Source organism: Aythya fuligula, chromosome 2 (genome assembly GCF_009819795.1).
Source record: "Aythya fuligula isolate bAytFul2 chromosome 2, bAytFul2.pri, whole genome shotgun sequence".
In the NCBI taxonomy this organism is placed as follows: Eukaryota; Metazoa; Chordata; class Aves; order Anseriformes; family Anatidae; genus Aythya; species Aythya fuligula.
The window spans coordinates 125,317,125-125,338,163 of NC_045560.1; the positions used below are offsets into that span (position 1 = coordinate 125,317,125).

The 21,039-nt window shown below is 38.4% G+C and overlaps 1 protein-coding gene across 2 annotated transcripts in view; it reads right to left on the reverse strand.

The window, feature by feature from the left end:
* Positions 1 to 21,039, reverse strand: part of NCOA2 (nuclear receptor coactivator 2) — a 194,038-nt gene that overhangs the window by 103,307 nt on the left and 69,692 nt on the right. For both annotated transcript variants that reach the window (XM_032183173.1, XM_032183174.1), the window contains exon 3: positions 19,085 to 19,289. The gene's annotated coding sequence lies outside the window, so the exon portion shown is untranslated. The remainder of the gene's footprint in view (positions 1 to 19,084; positions 19,290 to 21,039) is intronic.

Consider the following 21,039-nt stretch of genomic DNA (forward strand, 5'->3'; position numbering starts at 1 on the left):
TACTGATTTCCAGGTAGAGTTGGAGGTGTTCACACTGGAATACAAAGCCCAGAATGACTTGGACATGACTATTCTTGCTTTCAGTATCTTATATATGTGTGTGTAGAAATATGTATATATATAAAAGTATAAAATCTTGAATAACACTTATCCAGTTGAATAAAATAATATACACAGTAAGCACTGACTACAACATTTTTCTCCCTCTGCATTTTGGTGACAAGTAGGGCCTACAACAAACCCTAGGAATCATCCTAAAAATATTAGTTGCTTTCAAACCATTCAGCTGGCATTTCAAATATCAGAAAATGGATAATGGCTACTAGTATTAGTAATCAGCTGGAAGTCAAGTGATCCTTCACCCTGTGGTAAGTTCAAACCCCAACTATTTTTGCTAATCTCTTTTCATTTGTTCTTTAGTTTTGAAGGTGTTTATTATTTTGAAAACTGCATTTGCAGTTTTCCATAAGAGTAAGCTGGGGACTAAAGCTTGAACCAATTCCTTTGAGATCCCAAAGTTTCAATATTATCACATACTCATACACACAAAGATTATATTAGATTTCATATAACGAATACTTCTTCTCTAAGTAGAGTTCTGAAGGTATGACTTCTATTCTCCAGGGAAAAAGGAACAGACAGAATTTCTATAACCTTACAGTCTGCATGCTGTGCATGTCATGTAGCAATAAATAATTCATATTTTGACCTTATGGGATACCTTTTACCCATGGATTTTCAAAGAGCTTTTGCAAAGGTGGATATATGTTTTATTATCTTCAGTTTATAGATCGCAGAATGAACAAGGAAATAAAATGACCTATTCAAGGTCATTCAGCGAGCCAGGTGTATTTAGGTGGGTAATATCAGGCATGCTGCCTTTTTACTTAGGTTGCAGCTTACAGCAACATTATGAAAACAGCCACATACCACCTTGAACTTGAACAATACCCATGAGAAAGCACAACGGATGTTAGCCCTTTCACAAATTTATAAAACTAAACATACTCATGGGGAAAAAGGAGAAACAATTACTGATTCTAGGAACACGATACTGGGAAAGGGCACAAGCTCCATAAGCAAAGTTGTCGGCATCTCCTGAACAGGGATCCACAATGCTCTCTCTATTCCATACCATGAATTTCTTGGAGACCACATCAGATACTCGTCTGCACTTGGAAAAAGTAATAGTAGTATACTAATACATGAATTGCACAGAAGTATTTCAGCATATTATTTTCTGATATAGATTTTATCACACCTTGTGAACAGCCCAGCCTGAAAAAAATTTATTTCAGAAAGATTGATTCTACCTACCAAAAGCTTACTGGAAGAAGGTATTCTACTAGGACCAAACTTATTTCAAACAGAACTGAGGGCCATTAAATATTCTAGAAAACCTAAGATATTATTTTATATTTTCATGAGCTATAAAAAATTGGTAGTTTTTGTAGTGTTAATATTCCTCTCTAACTCATGAAAAAAAAAAAAGTATTTTAAATGGAAAAAAAAAAAAGCAACCAACCAAACAAGAAGTGCTCTTTATAAAACTGTATAAGTGCAACCCCAAACTAATCCATAAATATGAGAATATTTACAAGACTATACCACCATGGGAAGATGGTTTATTTATTTGTTAACACCACAGCAGTGATGGTTCAGATTAAACACTTAATCTTGCAGTTCTCTGAATTGTCTTACCTAATGTTAAATCCAAGGCTCCATTCATGTCCTTAACTGTAAAGATTATGTGTAATGCTTCCGATCAGCCTACTCCTGACTTTTCAGGATGGAGTCTGTATGTTTTGTAAGACTGCTGAGGACTTAAAAGCATATAACATGCACAAATGAATCTGTTCAGCTGCCCTCTGAAGTGCAGAAGCAGTACGACCCCAGGTCCATATGTGTTAGCCAAGAAAGATAACAAAGAAGTAAGCCTTGGGCTGGGTTTTTGTTTTGCTTTTGTTTGTTTCTTTTTCTTTACCTGAAGAAAGAACATATAATATTCTGCCACAGAGGACAGCTTAATCTGTTCAAATAGCATGATATTTAAACAAGACAAAGATTTATATTTTACAGGGAAAAAAATAATTATCACCATTGTTATCACCACTGGCATATAACAATTGGTAGTAAAACACTATTTCATAAAAGCACTTCAAAGCTAGATTTAACTAACATGACATTGGAATGCTTCCTTAACAGAAAAGAAAATAAAAAAGGGAAAAAAAATAAATAAAAAATCACAAACCACACACACTCCTTATTCAGCATGTGCTAAAATGAGGTAAGCCCAAAGTCTGGCTATTGACAAACCAAAGTATCATTGTGAAATGATTTATTTTTTTTTTTTGTCTGTGCTATTAGAATGAAATGAAGCTGAAAGATATATACACCATGCATTAAGAAAAGATGAGATTTGCCAGAATTTTCCTGGGATTAATTAAGAATCATTTTAAATCCTTCTCTTTTCTCCAAGCCTCTCCAAGCTAAACTTATTCCATTTAGGTAACAAATGCAAAGTAGGCAGGGAGGTATGTGCTATTTTCCAATCAAGTCATCCACAAAGCAATCTGATGCTGTTTTAGAGAATTTTTAAAGCTTTCAAAACATAAAATTGTTCTGGAGACCGAATGATATATATATATATTCTTCTGTGCAAATCGAGTCCTCCAGACAGTAAAATGAAACGTGTGTATGTCATCAAAAAATTCCTGCATAGGTTTTACAAGAAGCTGTCAAAAGCCTTGATATTCACTCCCGGCTGCAAAAACAGTTGAATGTAATGAAGAGGTAAGTAATGCTTCTCAGTGGAATTGGGTCTTTGATTGCCATACAAGTGAAGTGTAAGCAGGAATATCAACATCAAGGACAGAGATGAACACAAACAAGCCCCTGTGTGAACGTGCCAGGCAATTACCACTACCACACGCAGCATGTTTCACCACAATTCTCTCCATACCTTCTCTGCATTTAAGCTCCTTACCTTTTTTTTTTTTCCTTGCTACTACTTTCACCACCTGTGCTTAAGTAGATACTATGTAAATTATTATAATCTTATTAACTTTAAGTGGTCACGTCTGCAAACATGGGCACTGCTTTTGCCAATCAGCTTTCACTAATCTGCACACTAATATTGCTCTTGCTGTGCCTCGGGATTGACTGTCACGAGGTCAAAACTGTCACCTGAGCTAACATGGACCCCAAGAATCACATTCCTATTTCCCCTCTTCTGCTAAATTAGCATCGAGCTAACTCCCACCTACATGGAAAATAAGTGTCAAATCGTCATTTTTTTCATTTTTGAGATGTTTGTTGTATCACAAACGTTGCCCAAAGGTGGTGACCTCTCCAGCTTACGTGAGCAGTTGGTTGAAGAGAAAATATCAGATCCCACACCTTCATGACTCAACATCTTCTGCGTTCCTACCTGGTTTACAAATGAAGGGAGCCAAATTCAGCAGTTTCTTCCTTGTAACAAGCATCTCATCTTATTTTTGGTGCTTTATGTGGAAGAAAACAAAAACGATCTAAATCTGCACTTTGTCTACTTACTATTCCACTAATAAACTAAATCTATCAGGAACAAAAGCTCTTTTAGCTAGATTTAAATGGGCAAATTACTACTATTATCCTGAAGTTATTCAGCCAGCGCTTAGCTTGGTGTGCAGCGCACAAATAGCATCTATGTGCTAATTTATTTGTAAAGATTTTTCAATGGTTAAATGACAGTTTAAAACCATTTCAATATCCAGAATATTCTTTTGACAATAATTCTCTTGTGGTGACGTAAACATTACTGATACAGCAGTGATAGTGCTCTTTTGCAGCACAACTTTAAAATCTGAATTAGACCAGGTAAGTACTGATGCAGGTAAGCTATGCTTCAGTACAGGACAATAAAGGAAGTATTCCACCAGGTTGGGAAATTTATCTTTTGGGAAGAGAAAAGGAGTAAAACACATCATGCTTTATGGTCTCCGTACGCAAGATGCAGTCAAAGAAATGATTGCTTTTGTCAGTTATTTTTTTCAGAGTGCGTATAAAGGAAAACTAAATTAGATATTTAGATAACATTGAAAGGAAACTATGCTTACTAATATGGTACACAGGAGTTTCACCTACTTACCAAAGTGAAGATAAGAACTTTTTGTTCAACTTATAATGGAAACCTTCGTACTCAGACTTGAGTGATACTGGAAGAGTCATTTTAACTATTTTATTTCCATCAATGATTAAGAAATGTAAGCACCCCTGTTATACTGTGGAAATAATGATCAGAAATAAATAATAATAAAAAAAAAGCTGGCACTATAAAGCGTGTGTCACTTGTTGAAGGTTTAATATACCCCTTGCATTGGTCAACGTGCTAACATGTTTTACATTTTATAGAAGCATACAACATATTTATTAAGTAGATGTAATTGTTGGATATGTTTCAGTTACTGCAATATAAAACTGGTTTGTCAATTATTTACAAAATAGTTGTGTAAGTGTCCTTCATTTAGATTTCTATTTTAATCAGTGAAACTATGGAAATAATCCCACAATAATTCTATAAAGTTTCAATAGCACAATTTCAGTAATAATGTTTCAATACCTTCTTGTGCTTCAAAAAGAAGATGAAAGAACATAAGTAGATAAAATAGCTTCCTTTCTCAAGTATGAAACCCATCTTCTTAATTAATTTTCCTTTCTACTCCATACATTAAGAACATTTTTCCCTATCAAGTTACATTTTGATTTTGCATCTCCAAAGCAGAACAAATCCAGAATACCTACCTGAAAATGGGATTTATTAGATAGAAATCTGGCAATAATAATCCCTATTTTGGGGTGGAATAGCTTCCATGCAAACAACAAATTCATCCAAGTCATTAACACAACAGAAACACACATTGAAGAATTACAAATTATGCTACTACCTTTAAGATCAAGATTACTCACTGAACTTTTCGTTGAGGTCTGGTGGGACCCAACAGACCCTAGGCTGTGCAGGGAGCATGAGGCAGCACCGATGTGCTCCAGCCTCCTCTAAGAGGTTGCTGCCTCAATGGCTCTGGGGAAATTTTGAGTGTGGCTCAAACCTGGGTATCTGCCCACTGGCATAATATGAAAATATATGGGTGGGATTTTTAAATGCCCAAGTTTTTTTTCTTTTCTTTTTTTTTTTTTTTTTTTTTTTTTTTTTTTTGGGGGGTGAGTGGGGTGGGGTGGTGAGGAGGGAGAGGTTTGGAGGGGTTATTAAAAATCTGTAGAAAAATTAGTCTACAATAAGGTATGCTGCTTGGCATTTGAGAAGAGTAGGATTTGTTACACTGTATTTTAACAAACTGGAAAGTTTCAAAATCTTGTGTGACCAAATCAATCAAACTCATGTGGTAGCAGTCCCTGAGCCATTTAAGTGCCTTAAAGCTTTCAGCAGCAGCTCTTTGCTGCAGGTACAGGCATGGCTGAAGTGAATACGTTTGTCTCCAAAAAGAGATGGAATTAAACCCAGCAGTCAATGTACAGTGCAAGCTTCAACATGAAGAAAAAAAAATGAAGAAGAAAAAGAAACACCTTTATTTTATCTGTATTTAAAATTTCTTCCTTCATCCAAAAAGCATATTTCAGTATCTTATTTATCTTATTACCATATGCTTGCAATTTCCACTCTCTGTAAAAGTCATCCTGAAAAACCAAAGGCAAATTTTTTGTGAACCACAGTTACAATAAAATAACCCCTTCCATGAAATGGTCTAAAAGCTTGGAGTGCTCCTGCTCCACCTCCCCACATCTGGCACACGCATCGGATTACAGGCCAGGAGGCAAATCGAAGAGACGGAAGGGAAGATAGTGGCTGCATCACAAATATAGAACCGTGCCTTCTACAAGTCAGACTTTTTTTTCTGACTGCTGATGTGTTGAAGTGTGACAAATAAAACCAAACACGGGAGAAGTCTGCACACAGACAGGCAAACAACCCCCCTCTTTGATCAGTTCCCTGAAAGGCACTGGGTTACACGAAATATGCTTGGATGACTTCATAACCAGTTCTCTGTGCCAAAAGTGCAACCGGACTTCTGATTTTGTTAACTGACAAAGTTCACAGGAAAATGGCAATTGTTAGTCTCTAATTCACAAGACTCTTTCACTTTATCTAATCTGTGATTTCATGGACACAGAAGAAACACAAACCTGCCAAATGGTCTAAATGCCTTACTTTTTTTGTCAGATGAATAAACAGTTTATCCATTGGTCTTCTTGCTGTTTAAGTTTTGTAAACTCAAAACTCAAACGAGAAAATGCCTGCATTGAGAACAACAGGAGAACTGAATGAGTTTATTGGTAGTGCTGTTTCCCAGATCTCTCTCTGAAGTCGCACTTCCTCATCCCTTCATCCCCAAGTCAGCAGCAGAATGACATAAAACTTTCACCACGTCTTTAAGGCTTAGCAATAAATACCCTGCAGTCTGAATTATCAAAATTATTCAGAACGGTCAAATGATTTTTTTGTTCAAAACCAACTTGGCACAGTAGTCAGGAAATTAAGCCAAACAAGAACAACAAAAGTTGAATTCTTTTTGCTAAGCTAATTGATGGCTGTACCAAAATGAAACATGCAACTGCATATGCAAAACTTTCAAAGACGCACTGTGTTACAGTTACAAAGCGACTTCCCCTCTGTGCCCGGTGTAATATGATCGTAATTGCTGTGAAAGGGCGAGAGACTGACTATATGTTAAATCCTGCCATCTGTAGGTGCTTTACACAGTTCCATTTGCTGCTGCAGGTCAAAAGTTTACAGTATTTTCACTTGTTCATAACCAATCACAAGAGTCTTTGCTATGTGTAATCTTTGACCCACTCTCAAAGCAATTTTTGTGTTGTACAGTCATATGATTACACAAAAGAAAAAAACAACCCACACGTTTTATTAAGAATACACCTCTTGTTGGTTTGCTTAATAATTATTATTATTATTTCCATATTCAGTAAGCATATTGTATAGATATTGTTCTTCCCAGTGAACTCCCTTGGAGCACAGCAACTGTACTGTAAAACACTCCAGCATTTCTGGCTATTTGCAATTCGGAACCACATGCAAAATGTGGCCGGAAAGCATTTACTGTACCTGTAGTTTTAAAAGGAGGGCAAAGCAACTGCTCAGTTTGCCCTTATGAGGAGAAGAAGCTCTGTGGACATTTCAACTAATAATCACAGTGAAAACAAAATCTGTCTTTGAAAATTAAGATTTTCACAAGAGGATTCCCATGTATTTAACTTAAAAATTGAATATGCAAAAATAGATTGCATGAAGATATTTATGTTGGTGATATTATCATTATTAAAATATTTACATAAGTAGTCCCATGAGCAACAGAATTAATGAAGTCTCATCTCCCACAGATTTACAGCTCTTCGTTGGTTGATTTTGGTGTCTGGAACAGTGAAAGCTTTGAAAGAAACTTTTTCCCGCAGCTGGGACATTTATGAAAAGACTGTATTTACCCATTCCTAGGATTCCTAGGAGGCTACTAACAAGAGTATTTCATGCTATTTCCCTCTGTCAGGACACCTTTAGGTGCTCCCACCTATATTCAGCTACCTGTTTTCACAGAGCCTGTGGGTTCTGCATTTAGAGACCTCTACACTTTGCCAAAAGATGTAACCAAAATCACCAATGGCTTCAAAAGCCACTGAGGGGAGACGAAGGATCAACATGTATGCATGCACACAAGTGCATGGTATGACCTTATGAGTCTTGTTTCCATAGGAAATGAGGCTAAAAATAAATATGTGACCTTATTATAATTTCACAGAAAGCTAATTTAGATGGCCCAAACCAGACAGCTAGTTATAATAACTAGCCTTTAATTGCCTAAAAGAAGCATCACAATATTTAAATGCACCTATAGTGGATTTTTCTAGACAGTTTTCAAAGGAAAACAGACAGAGCGCATATATATTCTAATAGGAGATAAACATAGAGATACATTTTCAAGGACATTTATTTAACTGTAGCCTATGAATTGTGATAGATTTGTGATCCTTTAATTTTTTCTTGTAATTGAGTATTTATGCAAGTGCATTCTACCTCCAAGGACAAACTAAAGTCAACACTCATGAATAGCTGTGTCATGTTTAACTCTTACATGATAAACCCTTCGTAAATGTAACAGAGAACAAAAGCAAGCCCTTGCCACTGAAAATATCAATTAATATATAACAGTAAATAATCAATAACATTAAATCATTTCTAAGTCCATTTCAGTCCATAAGCTAAAATATGTTCACATTCAAAGTTCAAATTGTTATGAAATCACAATCACTTACTTAAAATAAAACAGAACAAAACCAAACAAACAAAAGAATAAAAATTACCCCATATAAATAAGCCAAAATAGAATCTAAGGCCAAAATGGTCTATCTTACCTCTTGTATAGCAAAGACCACAGGATTTTACATAGCAACTCCTAAAGCAAGGCTGATATGCTGGCATCCATCAGCTAATTTTACTGCTTTTGTGCTTTGTTACCAACAATCTACTCAATTCAGAAATGACCACGTCTGGACATATACATAGGATCAAAAGCAAAATTCACTAAGTATGTGCTTCTAAATCAGTGTCTGCACTTGGAGATACTTACATGGCTCCGTACTGCAAATACACTCAGAAAAAAGTTGTTCAATTCTCAACAGTCATCATTCCCATCTAAAATCTTTAACTTCTAGACAAGGTAGATCTTTAATCTATTTGTGTACTTAATACTTAAATAAATCTCCATGTCCTCAAAAGTTTGCTGAGATTTTTGTCATTTTTTGTCCCTTATTAACAAGAATGACAGAATATTAATTTAAAATTTTGCATAAACAGAATTTTAAAGTTTCACTACTTCTACCGAACTCTGTAATTTTTCTTACTGTAGGAAGATGAAAGAACTCTATCTAAAATAGAAAAGAGAATTGAAAGAAAAATGGAAAGCTCTTATGATCAAAAGTTGGGAGAAGCCCTGAGAACACAACTTAATTACTGAAGAGAAGAACTAAAACATTGCAGTAAAAAATATACAAGAATATTGCTAGGTAGGAGTCTCACCAGAGTAAAAATACACAAGATCTGAACCCAAGTAGTTACACATCCTTTCAAAAGGGACATCTCTTCACTGTAAAATACTATCCATCACGTTATACGCTATTTTCATGAGCTGAGTATTCTCAGTCAACAGCTGACAATGTTTCTCTGTTCAACAGGACACAGAAAAAGCTACTGGCATTGTTGCATTTCTCCTAGACCACCTATCCTCCTTTCCCCCTTTCCCCTCCACCCCCCCCCCCAAAAAAAAAAAAAAGTACAATAAAAATCAATGTTTTAAGGCAATGAAACAGAGATACCCAACTGGAAAAATGCCGGCAGATGTTATTTTATATAAAAATAATAAATTATAAAATAATCAACATTAGATTACATTAGACATAATCTATAATCTATTAGACACTATACAAAAATATATGTGATTTTATATATTATATACCTAAATATGAAAGAATAAATAAAATATGCATACATGCACATATAGCACTCTGTCATATGCTATGGGTTGGTGTCACCTATGACCCAGGCTAGGAACAAGCAAATAGTCTTTCATCCAGAAGCAAAAATCTGAGAACAGCAAGATAGCTGATGTTTAGAGGAAATCCACTCAACTTATCAGCAGAATGGGCAAAGAACAACGGGAAAAACCCTGGTACAAAGAAAGCCAGATGACAGAACTAATTACTAAGAACAGAAACGTGAAGGCTGAAGGTACTCAAAGGTACATACATGTCTGAACAAATGGCAATTTTTCACCCTGGCAGAAAAGTCTGATCAGGAGCAAAACTCAAATAACTGCAACAGAAGACAAGAACAAAGGAGAGAAGCTGATAAGATGAGAAATCTGAGTTCAACCCCAAGATGATCCAGTAGCATGGAAATGCTGTGTAGCCATTTCATCTGAGTTTGCACACCATTTCTAATTTTTCTACAATTAAAAAGCAATTTTAGAAAGTTCACAGCAAGAGAGCATGAGTTTATACTAGTCTTTGAATTACTGGGGAAATGTGAAGAGTTCAATACTAATCTTCACAGTTTGGTTAGCTGACCTGCATAGGCCCCATTCTTGTCAAGGAGAAACAGCCTATCCCCAGGAAACAGATCCTTCATGACAGAAACCATACAGGAGCCTGATGAGGCTCAACGGGATTTACAAGTACCTGGATTTCACGTGGGTCCACAGAGCACCAACAAGGGGGAATTGCAATGCTGGAGAATTGGTGTTTCTATTCAAGTTAATTAAAGAACAATTCTGCAAAGAATACTAGAGGCTAGAGGAATTGCAATAACTCTCTAAAGCAGTGCATATGACTCTCTGTCTGTTTTTGAATTAAGCAATATAGATTATTTAAACAGACATACACAGCAGTAACTTAAAGATTTTTCTACCATCAGATGAAAGAGATAAACGCAGCAAAACTAGTGTCTTCTTTGTACGTGACTTTCCTGTTATTTCATTTTTACTTAAATCATCTTCATTACTATAAGACCCTAAAGGTTCCCTACTAAGTGTGAAAATTCTTAAAAGTCAATATGAAAAATGAAGAATTTAAAGAAAATATAAATAATATAAAATCTGAAATCTTCATTTAGTATTTAATCTTACGATAATCAGATTACACACCCAAGCATGGAGATAATTGTTAGCGAGGATCTTGTTTGGGTTGACCTGCTTATATTAAGTAAGTATTCAGTGCTCTCATGTAATGACTATGTGTATTATCTCAGAATAATAAAATCTTTATAGGCTATGACAGCATACCAATTAAGAGCACATATGCAATAATATATTTTTATCATTATTATTTCATATACATATATATATATATACAGAGCTTTCCAGCTTCTTATGATCTTTTCAGGTTTAATAGTTACTGTCTGAAATCAATTTTGAAATTCTCCTAAAAGCCAATATAAAACCATAGTATCAAAGCCTCCTCAGGAAGTACTATTTGACTTCTCAAATGACAATCAGAAGTTTGAAACTGAATTACTTCATATGCAAAAAAGAGACTTTTTATATACCATTATAGTGTTTTTAATGAACAGTGTTGAAGGATGTGTTGTTTTTTTTTTATTAAAAGAAGTCATTTTTCATGAGGGCTTTGCAATTATATATTGGTGGTTGGATACAGATCCTCCCACCACCTAATTCTCACTGACCTCTCCTCCAAGCCCTCGCAGCAGTACATAGCAGACCAACCTGTACATGCCACAAGCACCTGTCCTAGAAATATTGCCAAGATGTCATCAACGAAATGAGACTGAACCACAAGAGGAGGAAAGATCTTCTACTGGGATCCTTCCACTTCACCTTCTCCATTCCCCTGGTGGCAGCCCTCTAACCTGGACTGTGGCAAGTCCTGAATAATGTCCAGCTGCTGGGCAGCACCTGCTCCTTCAGAGCTGCTCACTATCTCCTTTGGCAAAAAGCAGAGATGCAAACTCCCTGTAGGCTGGTTTTGGCCCACAGACCACCCTTTGGACCCTACTACTCTACAAAATTAGAGCAACCCATTCATTTAATCAACCTGACCAGCCCTACTGTCTTCTTTTACAACACAACCCATTCCAATCCCTTAATTCAATGATAAAACACAGCACAACGTGAGCACATTTCATCACCTGGGCTTGGGTTGGGAACTGAGCCATTGAGGAAACTACAGCCATGTCATGCTAAGCAAAGAAACATGAGTAACTCTTGCAAGTGCCTAAGATAAGGCTCTTCTGAATGAATGATGATAATGTTATATTAATGTTATAATAAATTATTACCTACACACAGATACTGAGTATGGAGAAGCTCAAGTTTAAGCTGTGCAACCATTCCCCTTCAGAGCAGGAGCTATATGTTCTCTTAAAATATTGGAAGACAAGAATAGGAAGGAATCCTTTACACAATTAAATATGTTATAACCCTTACTGTGTCTAAAAGATTCCAATTTGTGTTTAGAATGAAAGGAACACCTCAATATATCACACAACTGCTTTTTTTTTTTTTTTTCCCACAGGACACAATGCAGTTCTTACTTCCCTTGGTCTTCCCTTGTCTCCCCCATTAAATTACAGCCAAAGATTCTGGGAAGCTTCAAGCAGAACTCTGTCCTGATTTCTGTTTCCTTCACAATTGTTAGATGTAACCTTCCATTTTATGCAGAGGCTGTCAAGACTTCTTTCGCTTTTAAAATTCCATTCAGAGAGATAAATCAAGGCCCTCTTCCATCGATGCATCACGTCTGGTTGTTCCAGCGACAACAAAATGGGTTAGCCATCCTCTCCCGAAGAATGGAAAACCTTGGGTAGTGCTGTATGAAACAGTCCTTAAATCAAGTCAAAGATGGTCACTATAAATGTATGATACTTCACAAGGCCTTGAGAGAGCACTCTCCACTATTTATCTAATGAGAAGGGGAAAGGGAAGGTTTCTTTGCCATCGTATTATGTTTAGGACAGAGTAATACTTGTTGAGCTCTGCCTGAGGGTTTCTTACAGGGCTATGTAAAATGTTGTGCCACCTCTCACATGAAGAAAAACCTCTCCAAGACTGTCAGAACAAAAAATGTCCACTGGTGATCTTTGTATGTGGTGGGAACCTCACCTTCAGCAACCAAACAGAGCTTCCTCAAAGAAGCTCTCCTGGAGAGAGCTGCCTGTTCCTGGACAGGCTCCTTGCCAGTTTTCCCAGTGAGCAGAGTAAGCAGGGAAAATTCAGGAGGTATTTGCTGCTGAAGTGCCTGATATCAGCAGAGGCAGAGAAGTGATGACAGGCCCTTTCTGGATGAGAAGTTAGAGCTCTCTTCAAAGGCCCCAAACAGCCTAAAACATATTTGAAATGACCTGTGTGTGTACAGGAGCAGCAGAGGAACTCTTTCTTACTCTCTGTACTTGCTGTGCTTTTCTGCCATACCCAGTGCACGAGCAGAGTCAAAGGCAGGATGGGTGAATTAACTCAGAAAAAAAAAAGCTGTCCAAAAAAGCTGAGCAATCAGTCCTCAAAAAATTAATGATAAAAGACTTTGAATAAAGCCAATTTGTAATGGAATGTAAGAAGGGAAGTCCCTGAAGAGAGAAACTGTCTACCAGCTCTGCAGCAGGTTTTGCTGCCCCATGCAGTTTAGCGTGGCGAGGAGCCAACTTGGCAGGGTGCTCCCTTCCACACGGAGCCTGGACGCACGCCAGGCACACTCGCAGGTCTCGGCGCCGCTGCCAAGCTCGAGGGGCGATCGAAGCTCCCGCTTTGTGAATCTGCAGGCCTGGTTATGGCCAAGAATATTTGGGTTTTAAAAATGTTCTTAAGTAAGTCGAGTTCCCTCTGTTTATACAGAGACTGAACATGTGAAATAGAATACTTAACCCAGCTAGAGAAAATGAGCCACAGATTGTTAATTATATGGCTATTTGCACTTTGACTGGAAGAGGAAGTAAGCTGGTTATAACTACTTTGGGCTTTACTCCGGCAACTGCATTGAAACCACATTTATGACAGCTGAAACTATGCAATTTATATAATGTGGGCACTTCCTGTTTTTGAAACGAGTACTCCACTACTATTACTTAGCTCATGGTAATGTTTCTGGAACTGGAATGTAGCAAATGTGTGCACTTTTGAAGACCGGTCTTAAGATCTTAGTTTCCTATTTTTAAATGCGTAGATTAAAATGCATATATTGGACTGCTGCTGTCAAGCATCTCTATTTCTAGGACCTAAGCATATTCCTTGGGCATCAGGAAGCACATATGCTTTCCACGTGTGAGCCCGAAACGCCCAGCTGTCACCCAGGGCATGCTCAGTTCCCGGTGACGTGGTCACAGTCCCTCTCGGGCACTTTGCCTTCCACCAAGCAGGCAGCCTGCGCTCTGATTTACACCCACTGGCAGACCTACCTTTTTCCACTCAACGTGGAATATCTCAAGTAATTTGGAATAGCAGCTTTGTTATTCTGAACGGTACAGTATTAATTCTTAATTGTGGCAAGGATATGTTCAGTTTTATAAACACTGAGCATGCGGAATAACACAGTCCTTACAGCATAAATAATAATAAAAAAAAATCATTATTTCACCAGAAGGTAATTTTGAAAGCACCATTTAATAACCTTAATAAGCAACAGGATGTTTCCTATGTCTTTTCTTTTACTCAGATTATTTAAATGGATCTCACAAACCAAACTTCTGCAATGAATGCAGTTAGATAAATCAGCATTCTGCTTTTCCACTGACAAGTATTTTCCTAACAGATTATAGCGGGAAGGCATCTATAGACAGATCAATTAAAAATCAAATGCATATTGATAAATTCCTGATGATAAGCTGCGATGACAATCTTTACTTACAAAAAAAAAGAGGGGAGGGAGGTTACAGAGGGGGATTTAGTTTACAATATATTGCTTCAGGTTTATTTCCTGACATAAAGCTTGAGATTCAAGCATCTTCTATAAATGTATTTACAGTGTAGATCACCAAAAGCCTTAATACAGAGAAAGCCAGCATTTCTATTACCTTTAAATGCTTTGCTGTCCAAGATCACAGCCTGTTACATCTGACCATTGGATCCAATCCTGTAACTAAAGTTTTGCAGTGCTAACAGAGAGTGAACTATTGCAGACCTCTACATCTCAGACTGTAAGAAGATTAAATAAAGGTTCAATTGAGAAGTTCTTATGCAAAAAAAACTCCAACCAAAAGAAACACTGAAGCTAAAACTTCAAATTCTGTTACACCTGATGTAATAAATTCTCTTTACTTAGCTTTCAAAGTAAACATGGTGAAAGGTTTAACTTGTGCACTTCTTTGAAAACACTTCTCTCGGTCATCTCCTTCCTGCCTCGGTTGTAGGCATGGCTTTGAAAGGGCCCACAAGCCCATTTGCCACCAAGAGGCTGGTCCCACTGCCCCCTCTCCCAAGCAATCTTCAGCACAGACACTGGTCCAGCCCTATGGTTAGCAAGTTCAAGGACCGACAAGCCAGCCAACTAACCCAACCAAACATGTGGTTAGCTGACCGCTATTTCAGGTCCCTGAGCCAACTCACTCATGAGCTGCGGCGGCAGCAGCACTGGCACGAGGAAGATGGGGCAATACGTCAGCTGGAAGGCTGCAACCACTCTTTGGGAAGCCATTAGACCAAGGTTAGCTTCTAGGACACCACAGCAGTGACATCCTCACAGGAACTGACCCTGTGTTGAGCCTCTACCCTCCAAACAAGGGAGGACAAAGACAAATCCAGTTCTCAGGGTGCAGTCTAAGGTCTCCAATTACCTTAAGAGCATCACTGAACTAAAGACTCAAACTCAATGCCTCAAATCTTTTTTTTTTTTTTTTTTTTTTTAAAAAAAAAAACTTTCTTACTTTTTTTTTTTTCTTGGACTGGAACTTACTGTTTCTACATGGAAGCACTCATGTCCAAAGCTTCACAATCTTATCCCCCCAAATACTGTGTGTATTTCTAACACGGAAAAAAAAGGAAAAAAAAAGAAAGAAAAGAAGAAAAAAAACTTCATGAAAGCAGCCCAGATTAGCTAAACGATACATCATAGTGGAACAATTCTACTGTTAAAGATTATGCAGATGTTATGATGGAGGCAAAGAAAGACTTTCTTTAGCTACAGCACAGCTGCTACAAACAACTTCAAAAAGACTTGGCACAGGACTTCAGCCACAAAACTTCCCCCTCGCTTCATTTCATGCATGTCATCTGAAACTACAGCAAGCTGCACCAAGGACAAAGCTAACACAAGGGGAGTTTAGAACATCTTATCAGTAGGGCAGTTCCTTGCACTGCCAATACTCAAATGCACCTTCACAAAACTCAGCTATACTGCTCCATTCCTTCTCAATTTAGCAATCTGTTATGAAAAAGAAGAGAAAAAGAAGAAAAAAGAAAACCAAAACAAAACACAACACAACATTAATGGTACAGCAGACTGCTGTATCTCTTATTTATACTTGCATTACCTTCTACTTCAGGGATGACAACCACATATATTAAATCTTCAAAAAATAGCCAAAATACATATATTTTAATTATCCATTGAAGTAAAATTAGAAAGTGCTATCAGTTTCAGTTCACATTCTTCATTACCTATACACTGAGCTACTCTGAACCAACAAGGACCCAGACCATGCAGCTGACTATAACAGCTTACAATCACGTTGAATGTTTGTTTAATGCAAGTCTTGCATTTTCTACAACACGTAAGCACCACAAAGAAATTGTATATTCATTGTCTAAATTCCAACTTCAGCTTTTATTTTTAAATCCTGAACAAAAAATGTGTCAAAACATTACTACCCAAAAAGAACCAGCATTGATTTTTTTATATTTAACAGTAAAGCACAAACAATTTAATTTTGTATTAACATTATACTTAGTTGTGATTTCATTTCATTGATTACATTGGTAGGAAACATACCTAAGAAAACTACTTTAAGATGTGTGCATGTGCATGACATTAAATTAATGCATTTCTGATGCATATGAACAGAATCTTAGAAACTATATTAAAATGTTGCCTTTTTCTTATTTTATTAATTCATAGCATGTCAGCTCTTTGACATTTAAGACCCTCTCAGCTTCTATCACACGAGGTCATAAACTGATTTGTCATTTCTTCCTACAACTGTGAAGTCACATTCAAAAAATTAATATAAATGACAAAATAGTAGGAGCAACTAGAATACTGTTAACATACAAACTTTCTAAGTAAAACAGAGCAGAAAAATCTACAGAAACAAGGAAACATGGACACAAATTTACTGTTTTTTTTTAATAGCTCGATTACTTTGTTTCTAAGAACTTGATAAAAAGTTAGAAACCCATGGTCTTATAAAGAGTATTAGTAATGTTGATTAAAAACAACAGTGAAGAAAACTCATTAAAACAAAGGTAAAACTTGAAATACTAGAAATACTAACTGTGGAATTACTATATTCATGAAAACATATCACTTCAAAATGACCTACTTTAATAATAATAAAAAAAAATGAAAGAATATGGCCACTAAACCCCAACCTCTACCAGCTTTATAAGGCACCATCTACTTCTCAGAATTAGGAACAGACTCATGAAACTGAACCAATTTGTTCAACAGATGTTTCAGTTAACCCAAAGGAATTTTTACTTTTCTCTTGTAGAAATAAAGAGCCGTGAATAAAATTCCACTGTTATTAGCAGCTTTCAAAATATATTAGCTCAAAATCAGCTTCCATCCCCATTATTTCCTCCACCTAAACAGAGAACATTTTCCATGCCGGCCGAGACGTGTCACTGAAATAAAGTAGGCGCATTGATAACGCAGCTTCCCCTCCCACCCCATTTCATGGCACACACAGGAACGGTACAGTTTTTATTTTGCTTGGCATTCCTCTCTCCGCGTTAGCCGATAATCCTCCCCACATAGCCGTGCCAACGTGGTGCCCCGCGGCTCCCCTGCTGCTCCAGCCCCCTGCCTTCCTCCAGCAGCCGCCGTGCGCTGGGCGAGCGTTTTGTAATAGGCACTGTTGCATCAGTCTAATTGCAACATCATTCCCAATGCTCTAGGTAAGGCAAATAATTTCATTTTCAGCTTCTGCTTGTAAAACGCGGATCGCTTCAACCTCTCCCCCTCCTTTTTTTGTTGTTTATGTTTTAAATGCTGGGATTTACAGAAACGCTTGCACTGCAGGGCAGCAGTGAGACAAAAATATCTCAGGTTTTCTTAGAAAGCAGCACTTGGAAATCCTGCTCTGTGCCTGAAGCACTGCTGCAGCCTTCCACAGAGCCAGATGCAGTGGATCCCCCATGAGCAGGCTAGAAGGGGAATGCACATTCTAACTCTGTGTATTTAATGTAATATTTAGCTACTATTAAAGCTTCATGGCTTTTACTGTCTCCCTCTTCTGTAATAGAGAGTAACAGCTTATCTGGCAAGCATGCTCACTATGTTTCTAGGCACCAAAGACACGCTCTTGGTTAATTCATAAAATCTGATCTAATGTTAGATATTTTGCATTCAGGTTAGCTAAGTTAAAACAATATTTAGCCTAACCATGCCTTGGCCAAAAATTCACTGCTATCTAGTGATTACAACATTATTGTAGCTGGCTATGGACATCACACTGGGAAAATACAAATCCTGAGGCTGAAGAAATGCAGCTGAAATTCTGACCTCAAGCCATTCTGATAGTGGGTATTACAAACACTGTGTACTTTGTATCTGATACAATAACCAGGCACAAGAGGCATGTGCCTGGGATGAACGATGAATTTACTTGTCATTTCAGCTTTGTGCACACACATTATTGGAGCTGACAGCATCAAAAAATGCCCTGCTTCTTATACCCCAAATCATACTACATGATATGAACATCCAGACTAAAATCCGTCTGTAAAGGCAAGCACTGACAGGAGGAAATGTCACAAGTAAGTTTCAGAGAAACTTGAGCTTTGCCTTTGTTTGCTTATGTGGCATGGCACACACCGCGGTCGTGTCACCCAATTCCCACAGCATCTCTGCTTTTTGCTCAGTGTACAGAAGTACCGCGAATCAAAACAGTGATCTGTTTTCCTCTTGGTGTTTGCCGTACGGTCTGATTCCATATTTACTGCAAGCTATTCAAACTTTTTTTCGGAAGACGGAACAAGTAATTTCTTTGTGAATTCAGTGGTGCAACCAGGCACTCGACAAACATAATGGTTACTCTTACTGTTACTCCGTCACTCCTAACTTAGAATAACGCTGTTAGTCCTAACTTCCTAACCAGAGCAGAGACAACTTTAAGGTCAAAATGATTCACCAACTCCGAAGACAACTTTGTCTCCAGCTTGGCACAACTCAGACCTCATTTTTTCGCAGTACTTAGCATTACAGTGTGCTTTATATAGCACTTTCGAACCTCAGCCCCCGCTGCCTCACTCGCAGCTATCAGTGCTCAGCACTTTTCCAGATCAGATCCGAAGATCTCAAGTCACCCACAAGAAAGCCAGACACACAAAGACAGGAGAAAAGGCCGGATTAAGCAACTTACCTAGCATCACAGCCAGGAAGAGAGTCCCGTTCCCCAGGGCAGCGTGCAGCTGCGCAGAGCATCAGCACAGCCCCTGCTCGCCGCACGAGTCCCAGCTTCTGTTGTCACTGAGGCAGGGCTACTATGGAGAACTGCCTTTGCCACTGCATGCAGCAGGTTCATTCCCAGAGCAGGTCCATCCTGTGCATGCAACAAAGCAGGGATCCTGTGGAAAAAAACAGGATGTCACCACATGGGCAAAAACATCCAGTTGTAATGCTCACAAGGGGCCAAACTAAGGAGCTTTGCAAAGACACGCTCACAGCATATTTTGACTTGGACACTACTTTCACCACTTCTGGCAAAACCAAACTAAGACAGCAGAAATTGTCAGTGTGAGGGTGGCACACAGATACAAGGCGCAAGGTATCAAGGTGGCACAAGGTAGCAGAGGAGTTGCAATCTTTATGTGTACCGTGCAGCTCTTGTGGTAAAGGAGTAAATGAGCAATGGTTAGCATAGGCAAAGCAATCTTCCCTCAGGGGACTAGCAATGGTGGTCGGCATATTCCCAAGGAGCTTCTACAGAAACCAAAAGTATTTATAGATATTCCAAAATTTTTACAGAAAAGGCATTTTCAGAGCTCCTCTGCCTCTTTTCCTCAAGCCCATTTCCTTTGGCCCGTGTTGATTCAAGTCCCAGCCTGTCTTCAGTCCTACCTTCAGGGTCTGGGTCTCTTCAAACCCCCAGTCCCTCATACTTTTCACCCCTCCTTGCTCTGTCATTCCCAGAGGTGGCTGGCAGTGCCATGCTCTGCCCTTGCCTACCCGTGCTTTGTCCCTCCTCCACTCCCTGACAGACAGTCATACTGACTTGTACCCTTGCCCACAGCTCTCTTTTCCACCCCATCACCCACTTTTCCATCAGGTCTCCCACTGCCTCCTGGATTCAGTTTCTCAGTCCCTCTGCTCATCAGTTCTTGTGACCCTGTGTCTTATTATGTCCCACTCCCCTTTGACAGTCTGCTTCTTTCTTTCAGCTCAGATTTAACCATTTTAGCCAAAGTTCCAAACCTGCTGCCCATAAAAACACTACGGGGGACCACAGTGGCAGAGGAGAGCCTCCCCGGGGGAAGACAGAGCAAGGATAAGGAAAAGACAGGGCCCTCACACCCTGGGCCTGTCTCCCTGTTCACTGATGGGGTTATTTTGGGGCTGGGACCACAGTGTAGCTCTGCTCCTGGCTCTTGGGCACTGTGGTACCAGGTTTGTCCTCCAGCCCAGCCTCTGTTCAGCTTCCAACCTCCCTGCCCAGCCTGCACAGCTTGCTCTCCCTTACCCCAGTTTTATCAATCTTCCACCCCCCAGCTGAGCTTTCATGTCTCCAAATCAAGCAGTTTATCTTCTGAAGTTGCTTGAGGAGAAATAATTGAGAATAAGAGAAGCAGGATTTTCTGCTCTCAGTTACAATGGCCAGTGGCATTCATTACCACCTGCTGAGAAGCTTGCCCAGGTGTATTTTAGCCAGTTCTTAGTGATGGGACATGTGCAATCCTTGCAGCATTAGAAGATGTGCAAATTTGCTCAGCAAGAAGGAAAACGCTGTCAATTGCAGCCATACAGCTCTAATGCGCTCAAGACGGCACGAGAGAACTGTGATTTCTTTAAAAGCTTATAGTTTGGTTAGATCTGAGATTCTCACAGTGCTGACAAAGGCAAAGCTGTGACTCATAAGCCACTCTTCTTCCCCCAAAGCCTATCACCAGCATTTTCTGCACTACCATGCAATTTCTAGTTTCTGCTTCAAAGGGAGGGACGTGAGCATTTGCAAAACAAAAAGGTTATTTTTAAGGAAAAACACATAAGAAATAGCTACTTTTCCATGCATTCTTATAAATAGCTAAATAATTTTGGTGGGGGGAAAAAAAAAAAGAAAAAAAAATAAGTTAGAGGCAGCTACCCAGCTTCAAACATTTC